This window comes from Aquila chrysaetos, chromosome 10 (genome assembly GCF_900496995.4).
Source record: "Aquila chrysaetos chrysaetos chromosome 10, bAquChr1.4, whole genome shotgun sequence".
In the NCBI taxonomy this organism is placed as follows: domain Eukaryota; kingdom Metazoa; phylum Chordata; class Aves; order Accipitriformes; family Accipitridae; genus Aquila; species Aquila chrysaetos.
Window position 1 is genome coordinate 28,686,770 of NC_044013.1, and position 22,819 is coordinate 28,709,588.

Sequence of the window (22,819 nt, forward strand, 5' to 3'; positions counted from 1 at the left end):
GTAGCTCATGCCTATTTGCTATACTGCAGCTGAAGAAATGGAGGAATGGAGCAGCCCTGGGGGGAGGACTGAATTTTGGAGCCTCAGCAGTCTGCTCACACCCATGGCCTTGCCCTTCCCAGCAGCTCCTTCGCTAAATACCCCAAATTCCCCCTGCCCTGCAGGGCTTTGCCTGGTGCTGACAGCTGGAGAGGGGCTCAGCCCGAACTGTGGGATGAATAATTTTTCCCCAGGAGAAGTCCCCTCCGTACCATCCCCCGCTCTCCTCCCAGCCGCTCGCCTCGGTGCAGCTCCGGAGCTGAGCGTGAAGTGTGCTTTATTGTTTGTCACCTGAAGCGCTTGAAAAAATTACACAAATCCATCAAAGTAATGAATCTTCTCAGCAGTGGCAAATAGACAGAAACAGACAGGCACTCATCTGAAACAAGTCATCTTTAAAAATTAATACAAAATAAATAGCTGGCCTTTCCCTCTGTTTCTAGGGGGTGGCTGCCTGGTTTGGGCAAGGGGACGGGCAGGTGATGGCTCTTCATAGGACCATGACCCCAGGGGAGGGACACGTCCTCCTCCAGGTCCCTGTCACCCTCATGGTGTCCTACAACACCTCCATCCGAAGCAGCATCTGGCAGCTCCGGGAATGATGGAGCAACACAACAGTTGACGCTGCATTACGCTGATGACCGCCAACGGGGTGCTTAGGAAACGGCCGGATTTTGGGGAGTGCCGAAGCCTCGTTACCTTCCTCCAGCCTTGGCCGGCTCTTTCCAGCCCTCCGGGCTCTTGAACCAGTTTGTCTATGTCTGAGCAAGCTTGTAAACTCCTTAGGGGAGAGACCGCACTTGCTTTTACGCCTGTACACTGCTTGTCACAATGTGGGCTCCATAAATAATAAATAGTGGTGTTCCTGTCTCCTCCAAGCTTTCATTTTGTTACCTAGGTAAAATCTATCTATATATGTGTGTGTGTATATATATATGTACGTTGTGTATGTTTATATAAACACAGACACACACACATATATATATATATATATATATATATATATACTTAGTGTATATATCACCATTATATGGACTCAGAGGGGACAGGTCTGAGACTGCTGCATGCAGGACAGTAATGTACCAGATGCACACAGAGCTCCTCCGCTCCCATACCATTCCTACACCCATGCACACATCCTGTTGCCCTGCGCTTGCTCCCTCCTTTTAAGCCCTGGCGCTTTCAGTCCAGCTGTTGCAATGAGTTTTGAAAGATGCAAACCCACTCTTCTTGCTCCAAACTTGCTTTTTTTTTTTTAAAAAAACACAAAAGCCCACCAGTGGGGAGGAAAAAGAAAAATCAAACCCAGCTCTCATTTGAACAAACCCCAGAGAAATATAGTGATTAGCATACCTGGGGGGAATGATTTTGATACGGGATTCTGTAAACCTTTAAAATGTTGGTGTTGCTTCTTGAGGCTGCACAGGGAGAGCAGGGACGCTCTCGGGAAGTGGCATTTCACCGACAGCCACGATCCTGCTCCTCCGACGAATCGAAAGGAAGGAAAACAGCAGAAGGCAAATTGCTTTCGACTACAAGAATCCCTCTTTTGTTTGAACCTCTCCCATCCTGAGGCTTTTTTTTTTATTTACTACTCTACAAAGAGGCGGCTGTGCCTGTACCTTGGGGCCTGCCCTTGCCCTGCAGAAAGAGCAGGGGATGAAGAGCGGGAAGGAAGACGGATGGATCCTGAATTGTTTCTAATTTATGGGGCTCCGTGATTCCTGCCGCTGTATGTCTCCGAGAAATGACACTACTACTTCAGGAGCAGAGATTAATCTGAGACGGCAGGAGAAGGACAAAACAAATCATCTACTGCAGGAATCTCATTTGATGCCTGTTAGTAAGAGCACAGGGATGAATGGCTTTTGCAAAGACCACACCGCAACATGGTTTCTTCCCCTTTTCGCCGCCGTTCTGCAAATTGAGGTCTATAAGGTGTGTGGCAGAGGCAATCCCGGGGCCACTTTTGGCAGTGCCAATGCTGAAGCGCAGGAGTTGCTGCTCCATGCAGGAGACCTGGCACCTGCAGGCATGGGACAAGGTGTTTTGGACTGAGGCTAGATGAAACTCAGAGCATGGGATACAAGAGCAACGAGAGAGCTGGAAGCTAAGCTAAAGCTGCAGTGATACATGTGTGCACAGGGACAAGGGAGAGGTGGACTCATCCTGCAGCGTGTTCCCTCTGAATGCATCAAACCCACTTTTTTTAACCATGAGATCACCTAAAGATCAGGGAGAAGGGCCTTTCCCTTTCCTTACCCCATTAAATCCAACCCATTGCCATTGCAAAAAGTCCCATTGATGTTCCTTATCCTACCCTGATGTTCCTTATCCTACCCAAGAAGTTCAGCTGGGGCAGAAGTGGTATGTAGTGCTGAGCACTATTCCAGTGCTACGTGGTGCATCTCAGATTGATACAGAATCAATTTAATTGATCTTTTTTTAAGGTGCAGTCTTGGAATAGCTGAGACTGTGTAAGGCACAGCTAAGCATGTACTTCCACAAAATAATTTGTCAGGCCGCACTGTAGCAACCTAATGACGGCTGTAATTTATCGCTGACAGACGATATTTATCACTGCAGCATCCCCTCTTTCTCTTTCTCTGTCTCGTTAGGAATGGCATCAATAATGTTTATTGTAGCTTTTAATTTTTTATCGTTGGTATTCTTACCTGTGCTGATGATGGCTGGCTGGAGATGAGAAAAGGCATTAGAGCAGACAGGCTTTGGTATGTATTCAAGGGTAAATGATGAATTTAGGAAATTCTTCCTGAATGCTCACACAGGGTTTACGCTGTGGCAGAGTATGCCCTGTTAGCAGGGAAAAAGTGGGGCGTTTCCTCCCAAAAGCTCACCTTCTCTTTCCCACAGAGCCTGTTGACCTGTGCAAGGTCTCCGGAGGATGCTCCCTCCCCAGGAAAATTGCCAGCGCTCACCCATGGGTTCGCACTGTGGGCTTTCCTCCAAATTACCCCCAAAAGTTGTGCTCCTGGCCCAAACCTTGTGCCAGGCAGCTCCCATGACAGCGAGCAGGAGCATCCTCTGCAGTGTTTTCCACCCAGGCTTGTCTTGCTGCTCGGTTTACAAACAATACCGCCTTGCCATCGAGACCACCTATGAGTACGTGTTATTTACTTGTTTTTTCTGCACAATTTGCCATTGCCCCTCCATTAAATGAAGCTCGGCGTTCCTCGATAGATGTTTGCATTTTACATGCAGCCTCTTTTCACACCTATTAAGCGATGCCCTGGTTAAACTGAAAACTGTGACCGTGCTGGCAGTTGCTTCGCTGCAGGGGTTTGTTCGCTGCCTATACTTGAATATTCAGGTGTTTGGACTGGCTGACAGGAAGATGCCCTGGTGAAAAATGATTTATCTCAGGTAGTACTTCTCCACTGAGCTCAAACTGCTTATATCATCTCACACCTGATGCCAAGAAGCCCCTGGGTGCCCCAGCTTTGCCCCTACCCTACCTGGCCATTTGCAGGGTCACAGGGCACCTATTTGTGTCCCTAAAAATACCTGAAATCCCCCCCACCTTGAAATTTTTCCCTTTTTTCCCCTTTTCTTACACTTTCTACTAACCCTTGAGGGAATGTGATACACTGGGTTTTGAAGCCCTCCAAACTGCTGGGACCAACATTTCCCAAAGGGGATTTTTTTTTTCCTCTTTACAGACATAAATAATTACCAACCCAATGGTTATTTTAGCATCATTATAGGAGCCTCTCAGACTAGCTGGTCATTTGCAGATTAGATAGACGTTGCTTACATTGTTCATAACTGATGACGGGATTGACAGTTTGGCTTTCACCCAAAATTCAGAGTCCCAATTTAGCATAATTGGAACTGAATAGCAGAGCAGGTTGGGGGAAGGGATAGTGACTGCTGACGATTTAGTTAACGTTGATTTTATTGATCCCTGAAAAGCCACTGATGTTGCAGGTTACTCTTTATAGGGCAATAAAGTTTATAGTTTGCGTTGTCCTGGGGGAGTAACTTCTACGTGTCTCTAACCACTCTCGGGCAATTGCAGAGGCCATTGCCAGCCCCAGCCCCAGTTTGCTGATGAATAATCAGACTCCAAGCAAAAAGCCAAAATTCAGTTCTTGTCTTGGAATCAAAATTCCAGAAAAGCAATGATGACCAAATTAAAAAGTAATCCCTCCCAAATGTAGGATTTTATTGCTTTAAAAAGACCTTTTAATTATTCTATTTATTCTATTCTATTCTAATTTCCCATCCCATCCCTCTGTTTAATTCTTCTTTTTCTTGTTTCTTATTTTGTCCCACGAAATGTTGGAATTTATGATGTTCACCCTTAATATATTCGTAGCCTTTCCTACATTTATTCTCACAATCCCTCTCTGATGTAGGCTGGGATTGGCACCTCTAAAAGCACAAAAAGATCAAGTGATTTGTCCAAAGCAATGAAAAAAAAAATCCATAGCAGAAGCAAGACAGATTCTGGATCCTCAGCTGCCAGCACTAGTGACGGACCATTGAAATTTTGGTCAGATCCACTGGTCCTGCTGCTAAAACACCAATTAAAAAATGCCTGCCCCAAAGCAAAGGATGGGCAGGCTGGAGCCTTCGGAGCCTTCGGCAGGGCACAGCGCTGCTCAGCTGGGCAGGGAAGCTGCTGCCACATGCACAGATGTAAAAGCAGCAAGGCCACCGAGCAAAGGCAAATGTTTAAACAAGTCCCAAGCAGGCACCAGGTGGGTTTCAATCTGCAGCCTGAGGAACCTGAGTAATTGCAAGCCGGGAAGCTGAGGGCATTCCTGGAGGGGGTTGAGGGCTTTTTTTTTTTTCCCTCCCAACCCCTTTGCTCCTTCCCTCTGACCGCTGGATTATCTCTAATGTACTGGCAGAGCTCTGGTTCCCAGTCCTGTGGCTTTGAGTTCATCTGTCAAACCCAGAGATCTTTATGAAAGGCTGCTAGCAGAGCATTAACTTCCCATTCCTCATCCTACGCTGTCATCACCTTCCAAGATTAATTAAGGAAAAAAGAAAAGACATCTTGTCTCTCTTCTGTTTCCCCCTTCCTTGCCCTTTTTTTTTTACAGCCCCTGTCTCTCCATTCATATCCTGAATACTGCTAGGGAGCAAAACAAGCAAAACTCAATACTTTCCTCTTCCCTCTTGTGGATAATGTATCAAATTTTTTTTGCCTCTCTGTAAGTGGAAGTGGTTGTGCAAGCTTTGTCCTGAACATCAATTTTCTCCCACGGCCTCAGCTGCTAAAGCTAAGCCAGGAAAGATCCCAAATCCATTGACTTATGATTCCTTTAAGTGCTCGTTTCAGACTTACAGCCCCAATCCCAGGGGTCAGCGGCCTGTCCCTGAGTCACTTCCAGGGTTGCACGATGCTATCCATCTTGCTCTCCACGAGGTAATTAGGTGCTTTTGTTCAGGCACCAGTTCATATACATGCTCCTTGTACCATTTGCTTCTATCAGGAACCGTAACCTACAGTTATTATGGTGCAATGGTCTTTTCCATGGCCCCGTGTGCCTAAGATACCCAAACGCAGTGCTGTGTTTGCCATAGCTCAGGCTATTTGGTCTGCTGCTGGGCTTGCCCTGGTCCCAGCTGTGTGAGTGAATTATACTTAAAAACCAGTGCTACCCCTTGCCCTGCCACCTTCCCAGCTCCACTCCCTCAGTCCCCTCTATGTCCCCACACGGCCTGAGCTCCCCTTCCCCCAGCTCCAGTAACCTCGGTCTCAGGTGATTATTTTTCACTCTTTTATTCACTGGCAAACTCATGTGCTGTATTACACAGAGGTTTATTTTACAGTTTGACTGTCCTCACAGCTCTCCTCTCTCTCCCCAGTCTGACCAGTTCACCCAGTGGCTGGCTATACCTGACCTGAGGGTGCCCAGGGCGCTCCCACTGGACAGTGCTATCGGTCCCTCTTTGCACGCAGGCAGAGGAGGAGATGCCTCGTCATGCATGTGTCATTGCCGATCCAGAAAAAACTGAATGTAAACTCGAGGAAACGCAGGAAAAGTGCCTGTCAGTTGGCATTTGCATCCCTCAGGTATTGGCAATCCACTCTTCTGCGCATTCACAAACCTCATCCCTGACATTTTGCCTCACAGATGTGAGTCAGCCAAAGAGGAGGAAAACCATCCAGCTCAGACTCTGTCTTTCTGACGGTAGCTCCCAAATGCTGTCCTCGCTGATGTGTGTGACAGTGGGAGACACCCGCCCCCCCCCTCCCTGTGGCACCATCCCCAGAGCTGCCACCACCATCACGGCAGCTCTGGCTCTCTGTGTGAAGCAAGAACCAGCAGGAACAGAGGGCACTGAGGAGAGAGGATGAAAACATTTTTTCCTTTTTCCTTGCTCTCCCAGCGACTTGGCCCGAGCCCAGTCGGACCAACCGAAGTCTCTCCCTGACTTTACTGGACTTCAGATCCAGCCCTGCATTAGTGCAAGTTTAGTCCCATGGTTTTTGAAGCCATCAATCACCACCATCTCTATAACCCCAAGCCACACACAGAATAAAGATGTGAAGCAGCAGATCCTCGGCTGATGTAAATCAATACGGATCTCCCATCGTCATCGGAGTTAAACTTACAACCAGCCAGGGAGGTAACCCAAAATGCTGCTCGTTGGAGCAAAAGAAATTTCTGCAGTAATTAGATCTGGAGCATGATTACCCAAAGGGAAACGAAAAACAAATGTGGGTGACAGATATTTCCAGGATAACTGCAGTTATTAATGCTTTTCTCTACCAGTGACAGGCACAAGGGATTAGTATTGCCTGAAAAAGCCTGGTTTACTGTGGGAAAAAATGAGAGCTGGAAATGAAGCAAGTAGAAGGCCATATGCTGCTCGGTGTGCTTGTGGGGTCCTGGGAGGATAGCTTTAGCCAAAACAACAAAAGGCAAATATGTGAGGCATATGTGAGAAGAAACATGAACCTGTTGCTTATAAGTTTCCAGTTAAAAAAAAAAAAAAAAAATTAGCAACCTGTTATTCTCAGTTGCACGAGTTCACCCTCTATTAGTGACCCTATTTGTGAGTGCCCCGACACTGCGGAGCACAGGAGGTGTGTCCTGGACTATGGAGCTAGGGCTTGGGATAAGCATTTTCAATTTAGCATGAAGCCTTGCCTTCCCTACTGCCTTGTGTTAAGTTATTTGAGTGGTAGCATGAAATACCAGCCCTCTCTCCCATACCCGTGCCCGCAGAACTCAGCAGGGACGAGGTGTCCATCGCCTCCATCCAGCCAGCAGGGCAGTGCCAAGCTGCCGCAGAGACCCTCTGTCTACAGCACATCGCCGCAAGAGAGCTGGTCCTTCCCAGCACAGGAACGGTAGAAAACGCATGAGCTGGCCTGTGTCCTTGTTGCACAGCTTGGGCAAGCACTCAGGAGCTTGAAGAGTGACTAAGCATGGCTGAGAGCTGCGTGTGGGCTGGTAAGGGCATGGGAATAGCATGGGCTAATCCACCCTACGGTTTGCTTTTGGGTGTGTGCACTTGTAAATGCCTATCTTGGCTCCAAGAGCGTCACTCAGCACAGCTGGCTACCGTGAACCATATGTGCTCACTGAAAAATATCAAATCCTTTTTTTAATAAAAAGTTTGCAGGCAAGTAGGGCTAAAAAACCAACATTAAAATGAGAGCAAGGATTTTTCTTTTAAATGTAAGGAGTGCTGACATCTGGGTAGTAACAAGATTAATTTCTAACACGGTTGTTTGTCAATAAGCATAATTTGGAGCAAACAGTTTGTTTTCTGGAGTCTGCCCTGGTCTGTGCTCCCCATGGGTGCTGGCAATGCTCTGGCAGAGGGTCCATCCAGCCCATGGCCCCATCTCTGCCTGCAGCCAGATGCTTCAGGGAAACCTCAAGACCTTTATAACAGGCAGCTGTGTGATAACCTGTCCACAGTTAAGCTGAAATTTTAGTTAAAAATCAGGTATTTAATAGGCCATCTAAAATACATGGCACCATCAGGGCTCCTAACCACTATCAGTCTTCTTACCTGCTGAAAAGCCACTTATATCTTCATTTCTCCTATGGATTTGATAGGATGGGCAGCTCCAAATCCAGGGTAGGTACATGTGGTTCTGCTGAGGCAGGTCTAACTCATGTTTAAAGCATAGCGAAAAGCCATCTGCATAGATTCATCCTTCAGGTTGCAAGCTGTAAAATATCCCACCAGTACTGCGGGGGAAGGACACCCATTGCCTGGCTGATTAGGTGACAAGAAGGTGTGAGAAGCTATGGGGAAGTGGGAATTGCCATGGCTCAGGGCAGCATCAGCATTTCAGATGTGGCCAAAGGCAGGCAAATTTAAAAACAAAACATCCCAGTGTGCTTGGCATGTGGTAGCTGCTGTCAAAAAAACCTACTTGAGTTGGGTGATCCTTGATACCTGTCCTTTTGGAGTATTCCTAACCGGGATAATTTGACCTGTCCTTGGACTTTTCCCCCATACCAGTAACCATCACCCTTAGCAGACAGACCCACCTGCTACAGCGTCTCATTCTGCAGGATGTCTGGTGTATTCCAGCTTTCGAGGCATTTAAGGATGATTTGGCTTTTTTTACAATGAAATCACAGTCTGACACAAATTGACTTTTGCTGTTGATGCTCCGGTTCTCCGTAGTACGCCTGGCCTGGAAATACAGAAAGGGAAGACAGTATCGGTGGTTTCCCACCTGGCAGCTGGGTCAGCTTTCACAAGATCTCCCGGATGGGATAGTGGTTTTTAAGAGTGACACTTACCTCCGCTCTGTACTTCAAATGGGGCTTGAAACATCCCTCCAGGTACCCAGGAAATGTCAAAGCCTGGGCTGAAAGAAAAGCGCAGCCCCCTCCTATAAGACATATTCAGTAGAAGCCATGATCAGAAATTCACATAAACACCAAAACCACAACGCTGAGGACAGCGAGAAAAACTCCCTCTTCCCAAATCTGAGAACTGCTTTTGTTCATGGCTGGAAAAATCCTCCCCCAGTTGTTACCTAGCAGAGTATTTCATTAAAACACAAGGATTCCCCCCGCCCCCCCTTTAGAAAATTGTGACTGGTCTGTTTGATCTGAAAACTGAAAGTCTTTGGCCAAAAGATAACCAAACACAGAGGATGGCGGGTGCAAACTGCTGGAACTCTGATCTAGTGTGGTCTTCTTTGCCTAAGACCAAACACCGCCCCCTGCCCATGCCCAAACCCCTCAATGTTTCCATAGCTCAATATGCCAATGAAGAAAACTCAGACAGCTGGAAAGATGCATCCCAGGTAGGAGCTCCTGGACCTCTTCCCATGGGAAAGCCAGATATTTATTTAAAGACAGGACTGAATTGCAACAGACACAGGGAAATGTCAAAATATTCCACAAGTAGGAAGAGGAACGAATACAATTGTCTCTGCAGCTTGTGCATAATGAATAACTTACAGCCCGGGCAAAGCAAAAGTTGTAATACAGCAAGTCAAAACAAAGCACTGCTAAATCGGTGTTTTCAGCAAGGAAGAGCACTTCATGGATTGGCCAAAATGTCTTCAAGCAGATAGTGTAAACTGAGCACCAACAGGGCAGGTACCAAAGAAAAACCTAACCTATTACTCTAAAAACATGAGGAGGGATAGCAAAGACTGGGCAGCAGATGTGCTTTTCCCTGAATGTGGTCATCTGAAGATGGAGCATCTTGACTGAAGTAGTTATAGGAGAGACGGGTGCTGCTGGTGCCACTCTCCCTTTGAAATACAAGGGAACCATGACAGCAAATTTAGGCTTAAAACCTCAATTTTGAATGGCTGAAGTTAGATGAATGACCATCCTCCTGCATGCTGTGTGAATGATTTGCAGCAGAGCAGAGAGGTATGATGAATTAAAGTCTTTGAAAATTCCTGCTTGAAACCATCCGAAAACTGCTTTCCAACAGAGATGCATTTTGAGGAGGATAGCAGCATTTAGGGTTTGTTTTCAAATCACAGCTGAAACCCAGAATTAAATTTTGCTGCATATATACTTGTATAGTCCTGCCAATTCCCATTATAATGCTCTTATTTATCATCTCTTTCCTAAACACAAATGTGAGATAACTTCAATATAGAAAAAGTAGTTTTGCTCAGTTGGCCAAGGCTGTCGCTTTTAAAAATACTTCAGAAAATACTTAAATTGGGGGAAAAAAAATGCAGAAAGTTCTCTAAAAAGGGACAGAATAATTTTAGAAATCAGCTTCAGAGCTGGCTGGATTCTGAAAATGTCTAAACCTAAAAATAGAGAGAAACAGATGATTTTTTTTGCCTCCCTTAATTATTTTCTCTTTTTTTTGCTCCTCACATTGGGGTCACTTCTAAGTTTACATCCAGCCTACGAGCCTGTGCACAGCAAACATTTTTGCTGTTATTCTTGACTAACTGACAGCCCTGGGCGGCATCCAAACACAACCACAACAAACTCTGGGAAGCCAAAACCAAGCGTGAACAGCAAAATGTCTCGGAGCAGCCTCAGAGCAGTGTCACCGCCAAATTTGGTTCTGCCTGTGGGACTGTCACCTGTGTGAGGTCCCCAAGCCACAAAGCCTCTGGGGGTTTCTTAGCTGGGATCCAGCAGGAGCAAAGCCCTGGTACAGGTGTCTGTCTCTGCTGGAAATATGTTTTGGGGTGCCTTTTTTCACAGTCTGCATGCTGATGGCACCTTATGGATCTAATGCAGATGAACGCTGCTGCACCACCACAGCCCAAACCAGAGTCCCTGGGCAAGGGGGGTAGAAATTTTTTGACCCTTTGACTTTAGTGATGGGGATGACAATAAGAGCAGCACGGGTCTCAGCACAGCCTGGCTGCTTCCTGGTGGCTTGTCTCGTGGAAAGGTTTCTGTTTTAGACTTATCAGCTGCTTGGCATTTGAGGGTACTACAGCGTCGATCAAAGCAAGATAAATTAAAAAAAAAAAAAAAAAAAAAAGAAGGAGAAACCATGATTAATTCATCCTTCACTGTGGCATTAGCACAACCCCAGCCCCGTCCCCTTTCTCCTCGTCAGCGGTGAAAAATGCCTCCTCTCCGCCAACAATTACCCATTTCGGCTCAACCCTTCGAATGCCGGCCCTTCTGTAAATGGCAGTGGCGGCCCCACTGCCGCCCAGGCGCTCTGCCCACAGCGGTGATGGATGAGCCCTGGCTCGGCCCCGCTGCCGCCACCATCTGCCGCCCTGGCCCCCCTCCCCGGACCCCACCAATTGACACTCTCGTTCCTTTGCTGCGGATCAAGGGCGAGCGGAAAAAAAGTGGCAGTGATAAAAGGCACCTGGAAAGGCATGAATTAGCCCATGGAAGAGAGGAGATGAATGAAAAGGCATAGGGCGGGAGGAAGGGAGAAGATGAAAAGACTGAAGGAGACGAGGGGAGGGACTACCTGGCCCGCGGCCAGACCCCTTGCTGCTGAGAGCAGTGCACCCCCATGGTTTGTTAGGCTCCTGTCGGTTTGTTTGCTTGCTCGTGGTGAGCCCTCTTTGCCAGGATGAGCACGCTCCTGGGCTCTCCCTAGCAAACAGAGCATGTTCTGGGTGACACACCGCTCACCGTGATCTACAAGGCATGGTAGAGCAGGGCACTGGATTAAATTATTCAAATGGCAGTGGTCAAGAACAAAACGAAATGGGGTGATACTGAGCAGTTAAAGAAAACTTCTCCTCTGGTGCCAGGGTGACAAAGGTGAAGGTGTCTTGGTAGCAGGAAGCCAAACATCACCTCTGGATTTCTCTCGTTTCATTCTCCTATGGGATGCAGTGGGGTGTCTTGAGGATGGGAAGCTTTACCTGGAGCAGTTTGGGAAGTCTTTGGAAACTTCCCTCCATCCTTAAGGAGAGGGAGGTGCAAGCCTCTGAGAAATCACTGCTTTGCTGATGGCACTTTTCCAGGCTGGGTGGATCATTTCCACCTCGAGAGTAAGCTGAGAGGGACCTGGTTGTCCAAGCCTCCCAGTATTTTTCAGGTTTATCATGTCTTTAAGACCTTCAGCTTGGGCAACTCTGCTTTCAAGCAGAATCATTTTGGAGGGTAGTTAGTTATTTTTACTAAAAGCTCTGGATTAAATTTATAATAGTAATAAACCCATTTCACTTCATGGGTTTGATCCCAGATTTGCCCTGAGCTGCTCAGGTCAAAGGAAGCTTTGAGTTGAAATCCTTCTTCAGTCAGGATTTACAAAGAAAAAAAACATATGACAGAGGAAAGGCTGGCACTTCTAAAGATGCTCTGAAAATGCTCAAACAAGCAGAAATGGTCCCACAAGAATTATTCCCCCAATGCCAGCCATGCCAAAACCCAGGACATTGTCCTTGCCCATCTGTCAGCTCAACTTGTGATACTGAACAAATCTCATTAACGGTCATCAGAGATTTAGCAAATGCTGTACAAGGGACATAATAGGGTGAGCCCCTTTAAAACGAGAGATAAACCATTCTCTGTTTCACGGCACAATAGTTGTAAGGAAGATATAAACACCAACATGCCTCCTAGGGATGCTGGAGAAAGGCCAGGCTAGTGGCACACCAGTATCTTGCTTGCACTTGTCTGTTGGGATGAGACCAAGTATCAGCTACCAGCAGCAATGAATAATCATTTCTTACGACTGGTGGAGGAAACAAACAAACAAAAAGCTTTCCCCAACATAAGGCTATCACCAGCATTAATGCAATAACAATTACTTTAGCGAGGAACCCAGTTAGTGGAGTTAGTAATTTTTGTGGGCGGGAATTACTCCTCGTCCCTTCCATTTAAAAGTGGATTTGGCAATAATGCTATAGAGGAAGCTTTTGAAGGCACATTTGGCCCCTGCAAAGTCAGGACTGGTAGAGGCTTAACGTCTTTTGAGGAAAAATACTGGTGGAATAAAAATAAGGGTTAGTCACAATCACAATGTATTTTTTTCTCAGAAAGTATTAATTTGGGAGCAATGCATTAAGGGTCAGGAATTTTTCATTCCAAAAGCACATTTTGGAAAAACACATTCTTCCTACAGTTTCACAAGTTCTGAGTATTTTTGTCTAGAAAGGATGTGTGTTCTCTGGTGGACAAAAGTTCAGGAGTCAAAGAGAAAATGGTGGCAACAAGGAGAAAATGACATTTCCCTGCTACTCTGTTTTTTAACGCATCTAATTTTTGCAAGAGACCTTAACACTTGTAAGCTAAAATATTAATTTTAAAATAGAGGAAACATTCTCCCCCTCCTTCCTCCTCTTCCCCCACTCCTTTTCTCACACATATTTCTCTAACAGAAAGAGCCAAATAATCTAATTTGACGTTTTGGGATATATTCCCTGCAGGAACTGTAGAAATGCCACCTGCTACCTGCATGCTAGATTTGATCACAAATCAACAGCACCCAGTGCTGTAAAGGATCTCTTGATATTTTAATGGCCAAGAAATGCCTGGCCACTAATGACAATACATCCTAAACTGCACAGCCTATGTTTTTCTGTAAATGCCAAATGCTACCTTGCTATTTGTATCACTCTCAATTGCACCTCCTTAATTACAAGAAGTAAAATCATTAATTATATTCAGCGAAAAGATCTCCAAAACCTTGCACTTCAGGCTTGGCTCTCTTACAAGTGCAGAATTAGCCTTGGGAAGGCCATTTGGTGGCTCTGTGCCCAAGCTCCTCTTCATTCATGCCCGTGGTAGGAGACTTGTTCACTCCCCACCTACTGACACCATGTGCTGCTGCTGAACCAACTAAGCATGAGTAGGTCAAGCCTTCTGCTGAACCCAGCTGCCAAAAGCCAAGCTGGGAGGATACCAGTACTGCTGACCAGGACCTGGAAGGCTACAGGTTCTCCTAACACTGGCTCCAGAAGTCCTGCTGTCACTAGTGGTATTGGGATAAATGCTAACATTTCTCAGTTGAACCCAAAAAACTATTGTAACTATGAGAAAAGACTCTAAGGGACCTTACATCAGGCTCTGCAATCAGGACCTTGTGCAGCCTTCCTCCTTTGGCCCATGGCAGCATTACTGATGAAGAGCCAGGCACCTCCTGACATGCCACGAACACCCACGAGGGACAAGGAGGCACTTCTGAAGATTTCTAAAGCATTGCCCTACAAGGCTCCTTCATATCCTCTTCTTTCAGGCACTGCTTCTGACCAGTGTTCACAGATACAGGAAAAAAACCCCCAATCTACACATTCACAGCTAAATACAGTGCCAAGAAGGATGCCAGTGCTTCAGTGAATGTGACAATGGGGAAAACCAAGATTTCTATATTTCCAGGAGCTTTTTTTATAATTATTATATCAGCCAGCATGGCCAAGAGACAAGAACTTGCTTAATTTGTGTATTACAGTGCTTAAAACACCAGGTTAAGGTCCACACCTCGGCTAGCTGCTTTGCTCTCAAGAAATCCGAGGTCAAATAGTTAGGTACTCACCTAAGTCTCATGCCAGGTTATGTAGCCAGCTGCAATACCGCTGAGTGAGCTGGGAAGCCACTCTCCATCAGGGAGTTCCCCTCACCATGGGCTACAGTTCCCATACTTTCATTGGGTTATAAAACAACTAAACCTGCAATGAAATAAGAAAGTTTCCATTATTTTGCTTGAGAAGCCAAGTGACCATAACCTTTCTGGTCAGTGCTGCATGGCTTGAAGAAAATTAGGTTCAGCTTCCAAGGGTTCAAACTAGGGGGGAAAAAAAAAAAAAAAGAAGAATTAATTGGGTAATGTTGGTTTAAGCCCCAGCCTCAAACTTAGGAAACACAAATACACCCTCTATAAGCAGCCCTGTTTGAAAGCAAAGAGATGTTGACCAACATGTCCAAGGGGGACATGGCTTCCTAGGGCTGCAGTATCCTCTCAGAAGGGATGCTCCCAGACAGTAGATCCACTACGACAACTTTGGTTTCCACCATCTCTTACCCCACTTTTCCAAGGATGGGGGAGTGGTGAGAAGCCCTGAACATGGCTCTCGGTGACCAGGGCTCTTCTGACATTGGGAGCGGAGCATCTCGACCATCTTTCGGCCAAGCTGTGTTATAAACAGTGCCAGAACCATTCACAAGTCTTCAAAGTTTCCACATGATTATGTGAACAAATATTTGGACTGGAAGTGCTGTTAGTCATTATTTGCAGTTCATTTTCTCTTATTTGTTCTCTGTCTTTTAAATAATAAAAAAAGAGAAAGCCAAGATGACAGCTTACAGTATTCACATCCAGGAGCAGAAACGACACCTGGTTTTTTGGGCAAACACCTTGGTTGCACACAGCCAACCTCCGCAGCTCCCTGGGAAATGCTGCAGCAGAGGCAGCCTGTGCCAGGGCGGAATTTGGTCCCTTGCTCGGAGCCACGCTGCTGTGTGCTGCAACTGCTGTGGTGCTGACGAGTCCCGAGCATCTACCATGAAAACCCCTGCTCCTGGCCTGGCTGTGCTCATGCACAGAGTTTTTCTGGATTTACACCCTGGGGCAGAGAAACAAGAACCAGCTCCCTGTTTCCAGGCCTCCCTGGATTTGGGGGCTTCCCTGCCTCATTGCTATTTGGCACCTAGTTTGGAGGCCTGATCTTGGCAACAGCTGTTACCCAAGCTCAGGGCTTAGCACCATTAATCACGTCACAAGGCAGCAGCGTTACCTACAGCAGGAAATACTGCAGCTGGTGGCAGGTGTCTGCAGAAACAGCCCCTGAACATGTTCACCAAGGAAGGTTTTACACCTGCCCGTGTAAGTGCAAGGCTCCCTGGGCACAGAGGCATGAGAGGAGCTATTCAATAGCAGAAGAGCTCCACGGTAATGCTGGCATCAAAACTTACTTGGGCATCTTTGTCTCAAAAAACACCTCTCCAAACCACCTACAAATCACATTTCCAGCAGCCTGTTTCTCCGTGCATCCAGTAGCTTGTGCCTCTGGCTGTGTTGAAAGAAATATGTACCAAGTGCTGTTGGAAGGACTGGGCAACATTTAGAGGCGAGCCAGCACTTTGGTATAAACAAGCTGAAAAGAAAGTGTGGTATTACTCTTCTTGGCAGAGTCATGACTTAGCGAACGGAGGGAGCCAGGACCCAGTGCCTGGATCTGGCATCTTCTGCATAAGGGTCATTTCTGCCTGTCCTAACACCTTGCTTCCAGGACATGAATGGATAAGAGCTGGCTCCTTCCACAAGGACAGCTTGTTTACCCCAGAAAATCTAGACAGATGTCAGTTTAACTTAAGCTTTCTGGAAGCATTTCAATTTTAAGAGAATCCCCCAAAGCAGAATATCTCCCCAAAAGGCAGAAGCATCTCAGGGCGGCCATTTCTGCTCTGGCACCTGCCCCTTCAGACTTCAGCCCACAGGGGAGACCAGCAATATACGGATCTACAGCAAAACCCTCCCAAATCACATCCAACCCTTCCATCTCCAGTGAGGTATTTTTGGCTTAACATGGTCACTTGTGGAGAAGGAGAAAGGATCTTGTTTCTGTGGACAGCGTAGACTTATTGCAAACATTTGTGCTGAGAACAAATGGGCCTTTCTGTGGAAACGATTTCAAACACCCTTATTGACAAGGAAAAGAGAAAAATCCCAAACTGGTAGAAATACTTGGCCCAACAGAAATAAAGTGAACGTAATATGGCAATATCCCAACCAGCCTCTGTTTACCAGATAGTCTCTCCTCTGAGTCATGCATTGATGTGACTATTAATAATGCACTGTTATAAAAATCCATCCTTGTAGGAGGAAGGATGCTGTCAAGACTCAAGCAATTTCTTGTTTTCAGTGAAATATGGGTAACATTTGTGTTGTGTTTTCAATTCCTCTTTTCAGGTTATTTTCCATTTCCACTTTAATAATAATCTTTATGCCTAAAAATAGCATTTCACTATTACAATCAGAGTGACCTTTTATATTACGTGTGGATTAGCACGAAACAAACAACTGTTCAGTTTACAGCTGACAATAAGTACTCCTGCTTTCACCTCCGTGTCTTTCACCAGTTTAAGTTGGTCTCCATTACTTCAAGTTTGCTCAAGGGGAAACTGAGGCAGAGGGCAAGAAAACCACTTACTTGGCATTGTCAGCAGGACAGGGTCTGGGAGCAGCACTGGTTAGGGGATGCTATCTTCCTTGGGAACAAAATCTGCCTGTTTCTTTAGAAAGCCATGGTTTGTAATTATTGGACTTTGGTACAGCACCAACAGGACATTTTTTTCCTCAGGTTTCATACTTGGTCCAACTGGGACATTTCCTGTTCTAGCTGCCATAAGTATCCCTCTTAATTTTGTGCTTTCTGAGAGCATTTGAATTCAGTGGGGACTACAGCATCAGGTAACACTTGATTTTAATATTAATAGCTACTTTTTATTCTGGAGTTATCTGGCTTAGTTTAGAAAATATATTCTCCATGGCATAGTCCTCGTGCCTTGTTTGACAATGGACTCCTGGAATATTTCAGTATTTCCATCTCCTTGGAATGCCTCTTCCGAGAATCCATGTTAGTATTTCCTAAAATACTATAGGAACTACCTAGCAATTTCAGGCCCAATCTAGTAAGCGTCCTGATGCTTTCCCCTCAAAAAGTCAAAGTGGTGCCACATTAAATGCCTACACCTTTTAAAGAAGAAATACTCCATTCACCCAGCACACCTATCAGGGCTGACAGAAACAGGGAGAAAAGCAAGCTCAGCATTACAGCTGCAATCTTGCTCAGGCCGTTGCTTCTCAGAAATCAACCCGTACCTATGCAGGGAGCTCAGATTTTCTTGCTGCAGGGTTCAGGGCTATCCTTGAAGTAAGTTATACCTGCAGAAAGCTCTTACGTCCTCCACGCTGCAGCCAAATGGTGGAGAGCAATTCAATAAACCTAACTGCTATACTGGAGCAAACAGACAAGCAGGCACCTTGGTGTGATAAGCCAAGGGAAGAAATGGCAGCGCTGCTCCCCCAGGAAAGCAGCTTAAAAAAAAGAAGAGATTAAAATAATAATTGAATGCTGCATCCTACTTGCTGTGGGATTCTTTTGTGCCATTAGGGTGCATTTTGGCAATGCATTCTTGCATTTTCGAACAGTCCACATGGACTAGAAGCGTTGCAGATGAAAACAAAGGCGCTCTCTCCTGTACACATGAGCTCAGAAACTGGGATTTCTACAAGAAGCACTGCAGACAAGATGGGCTGAGGTCACCAAGCAAGTGCATGATGACAAGGCAGGTCCAAAGTCTAGCGGGGCGGTTGTGTCCATGTATCAGGGTTCAGATCAATGGGGTGTGCAGCCGCCACAGGTATGGCTGCAAGCAAGGACCCAAAATATCACTCCACTGCTTTCTGTCCAAAGACAGAGAGGCCAAGGAACAAGAAGGAAAGGAGCCCACAGGCAAGCATCAAGTTCTTCCTTGTACACGACCTAGCACCAGTGGTAGGGTGGCCCTGCAGGCGGGAGCACGATGCCCAGGTTTGTCAGGTCTTTGTCTGCTTCTTTGTCTGCTCGCATTTTCCCATGGGTGTCCTGATCTGGCCAGCAAGGCTTGGAAAGGCAGGATCAGCTCCCATTGCTTCTCCTCTTCGCCCATGGCACTCATCTTTGGGCCCTGAGCTGATGATCTGGGGACCGCAGGAGGTCCAAGCCCCCAGTGCCCATGTCCTGCAGCCCTCGGAGAACCTTCTCCCTACTGGGACAAACATTCCTTCATTAGCAGAAGTGATCCATATTCTCTCAGTAACGTCATTTTTGTCCAAGAAGTGCTTTAATATCAAACAAAACATATGCTTAGAGTTTTCAGTCCGCTCTGTTGCCACCCTTGATGAAAGAAACACTTTTGCTTCCAGCTTTTGAAATGGTTTTCCACCCCCTCGGCAAGACCTTGGGCTAGAGACAGACTGAAAAAAAGAACAGCTGTATTTTTTTTCTTTTTTTCTTTTTTTTTTTTTTTAAAGAAAAGATTTTTCCCCTCAAGATTTTTCTCACTTATGATGGACTTCAGTTTTGCAGCTCACTCTAATACTGATCAGTGCCAAGCACAGGCTGCCTGAGATGGTTTTTAAGGCTAACTGGGTGATCTCAGACCCTGTTTTACTGCCAACCTCCCAATCAGTGTGCGATAAAGGCTGTATTTGGAATTGGGTATTTTCCACACCTCCTCCCCAGTTGCAGCCTCATCACTACACTAACACTGCTCTTTTTCTTCTTAAGTATCCCCTACCTTGCTTGTAGAAATATGATGTGGATGAGAGTGAGGGAGCACGCTCCCAGCCCCCAGCAGAGTGAATCAACCACCATACCCAGCCTTGCCCGGCACCGTAGGACAACCTGGAGTGAGTCCTTCGAGCACAGCCCCCAAGAAGCAACCTTGGCACCATGAGGAAAACTGCCCCAGCTGCAGGAGGGAAGATACTGCCCCAGCCTGTCCTCAGTCCTCCTTGCTTTACAACTCTGCCTCCAGTGTGATTTAGCAACCACAGAGTGGTTTTTTGTTATTTTAAAAAATTATCAGCAGTGATTAAATATGAAAGGACATCATACCAAACAATCTTTGCATGCATTTTAACTCACCTAACAGGAGTGAGTTAAGGAGCACGACTGTGCCAGCGGGACTAAAGCAACAGCAACTTCTGATGGGGAGCAGGAAGGTTAAGGACACTGAGTCAGTGTCAGGGCAGTAACTGCTCAAACCAGATCAGCCAGCAGCAGAAGGGATTGCCTGACTGCATGCTCAGCTCCAAGCATTGCCCTAATTTGGATGAGTATGTGCAGATCAATGCTACAGTGGGCTCAAGCGTGGCCCACATGCTTCTTTTATCTCCTGGCACACATCCTCTGACAAACCAGCCTAAGGGCATGCGCTCCACCAGGCTTGCACAGCATTAGGGTTGTTGCTTTGAAGGGCTGCCAGAAAGCCCTGGAGGCCTCCACACCCCACAGCTACAGCTAGTCATGGTGACATGAGTGGATACAAGTCACCTTTAATGACCAGATGCAAGACAGCCTCCCAGGGTGCAGCTGTAATATCTTCTCCTCTGCCTCATCCTGACTTCTGTGCAGTGGGATCTAGTTTCTCACCTGCCTTTTTCTTTTGCAAACAGAGAGCTGTTTCCCGTATGAGAGGGAGCAAGAGCCGCTGGAGCTGGCAGATACCTCTGTTTTCTTCCATGGGCAGTGGGGATTCCTCCAAGCTTCGGTCTTAGCCCCTCTCATCGTGAGCTAACACGAGTGCCTCTTCGACTTCTCCTCTCTCCATCTCCCTTGCACAGCTTCATCCAGGCATTGGGATTTCCTGCCGGCCTTGGAAGAAACATCCCACGTCCCCTACATCTGCTTCAGGGAGTGGGCCTGGAGGGCAGTGGTGAAGAAGAGCTGCTGGGAAGAAAGTGGTTCTTCCCACATTGGCTGAGCTGAGGGCTTGTGGACCTCCTGGCTGCTCCCCATCCTACCCTGCGGCTGGACCAGTGCCGAACCTGCCCAGGAGCTGACTGCTTGCAAACACAAGTGTTAATTTCCACCTATGTTAAATGCTTCTTTGAATAATTTATTGGTTATTTATTCTGCCTGAGAGGAAGGTTAGACCGTGCATTTAAACAGAAATACTCTTCACAAAAGCTACAGAAAAGATCAGTAATTATCACTACTGCTCAGCTGGACCAAGTTTTAAAACCAGGCTGATCAGGAAGATCTTGCTGTTTATCTCAGGTCATACCAAGCTTCGTTTCTGCTGCTTCGCAGATGGTTTCCCAGAACATGTCTGAAGTACATCCCATGTCCCTCAACACCTGAAGTCAGCAGTGTCCCCTTCTCACCGCCACTCCTATAGAGGTGGAAAGGGCTTCTCCACACTTCAATAAACACACCTGACTTGCAAAACTTTGAGATTAAGCCATGCCAACCTCTTTCCCTTCCTCCTGCCGTAAGCGTTCAAGCTGCCCTGTTTGGAGTCAGGGCTGCTGCTGACTTGCATCATCTTCAAAGAGCAGACACCCAAGGCACTGTCCTGAATAGACAATTACAAGAACAAGCAGGAGCCTAAAAATGATGTGAACTAGATAACTGGACCTCAGCAGATGTAGTTACAGTGAAGGACCAGCAGGCCTCCCCAGAGATGGTGTCACTGGAGAAGGTCCCCAAATGTGCTTAGTTTTCATACAATAAGAGCTGCACAAATACACGACTATTTGATTTTCCAACTGCACCCCTCCAAAAAGTGATACTTTATTTCCCATCAAAAATGAAAGGCCCCTCCAAAGTTTTTTCCACTAAAAACCACAGCATTTTCTATTCCTTGAATTACTACATTGTAATCTATTTTTCAGTGAAACCCATCGTATTAGCAAGGTTTTGGCAGGACAGTGGAGAAAAGAGAGGACCCTAAACCAGTCCACCACTGATGACAATCACTTTTGCTACGTGAAAGTAAGCTTTTTCAGTTAAAAAAAAAACAAACAAAAAACCCAAGAAGTTTTGCACTTCTCTGGTTAAATTCTGCCAGCTCCACTCGTGCTGACAACAGCAGCATGTACATGTGCAACACAGATTTATCCTGGGACTTCTGTAGCAAGCCAGATTTGGGTGGGTTTGATCCCTTAAAAAAATTGTTTGTTAAACTTAATAGCATCTACTTTCCTCCTGAAAAAATGTCTGCAGCAAAATGATCCTACTGGGGTCCATATGAAATAGCAGCACCATATAATTAACTGGGATACAGTAGAGATATTGGGGACTTTGGGTGATGATATTGCAGAACTGTTCTCTCATACAAACAGATCACTACATTATAATGGGGAAGACAAAGGATATTTATTATTATTGTGTTCAAGCAAGGCTTGGTTTAATACACAGTAGTGAATGGAAACCCACAAGTGAAATAAAAATCCTCTAATTCACATCCTCACTGTTAAAATTACAGATAAAAAGAGTGATCTTGGATGTACAAAAGCCAAGCAAAATAACAGGATAGATAAAAATAATATATATGTGGCTGAAATTCAGAGTACCTCAGACAAACCCTATTGGATGAAACAGTTTATCATGAAGGAGAGGGGGAGGCTGAATGAAGAGGCCACAGCAGAAGAGGATGAATGATTTTATGGGCTTCGATACTTAATGGTCCAACTGGAAATGACATGAAAGTCCCTGACTTTCAAGGTGACTGGTTTGAGCCATCTCAAACAGACCCTCTATCATCACTGGCCACTCTTGAAAATCTCAGTGAGGCACTCTGAAGCTGTCCCCAGAGACCTGCCGAGCAAGACGGCAGCAAGCCTCCAAGTTTGGCCCCAATCCAAACTCTTTAGGCAAAGGCTGATCTTGGCAAAGTTTCTGCTCCATAGTTTGAATTCAAACAGCTCCTACATGCTTTCTGACCTAGGGTTAGAAACATTTTCATTCAAGATCAAATTTTTTGTTTGTTTGTTTAATCCCAGCTCTTGGGAATCTAGTGTATTTTTTCTAATAATTTCCTTCTTTCTCTTTTACCTGGGAGAAATTCTACTTTTTTGGGTGTCATGAAACCAAAGGCACGGGCAAAACCCGTTCTTACCTGCTGAGAGGACAGACCAGTCTCCCACCCAGTCCTGATCAGAGTCCCACGCTGTGACTGCTCAGGTGGCATCCACATTGCTGGTTTTTGGCTTGGATGCAACAAAGTCATTAGTGACTTCTGTCACTTTTGCATCTCCAACCTCCAGCAGCTTGTCCATTGCAACTGCCATCATGAGGGCAGACAGGGACGGCCCAGATACTTGCCATAAGGCAGTCCCCAGCCTCACTCTGATACCTCACATGAGCCAGGCAGCAGCTAAGGGTTCCCACCTTACTCCAAACTGACCCCTTCTCCTTCAGGGGGAA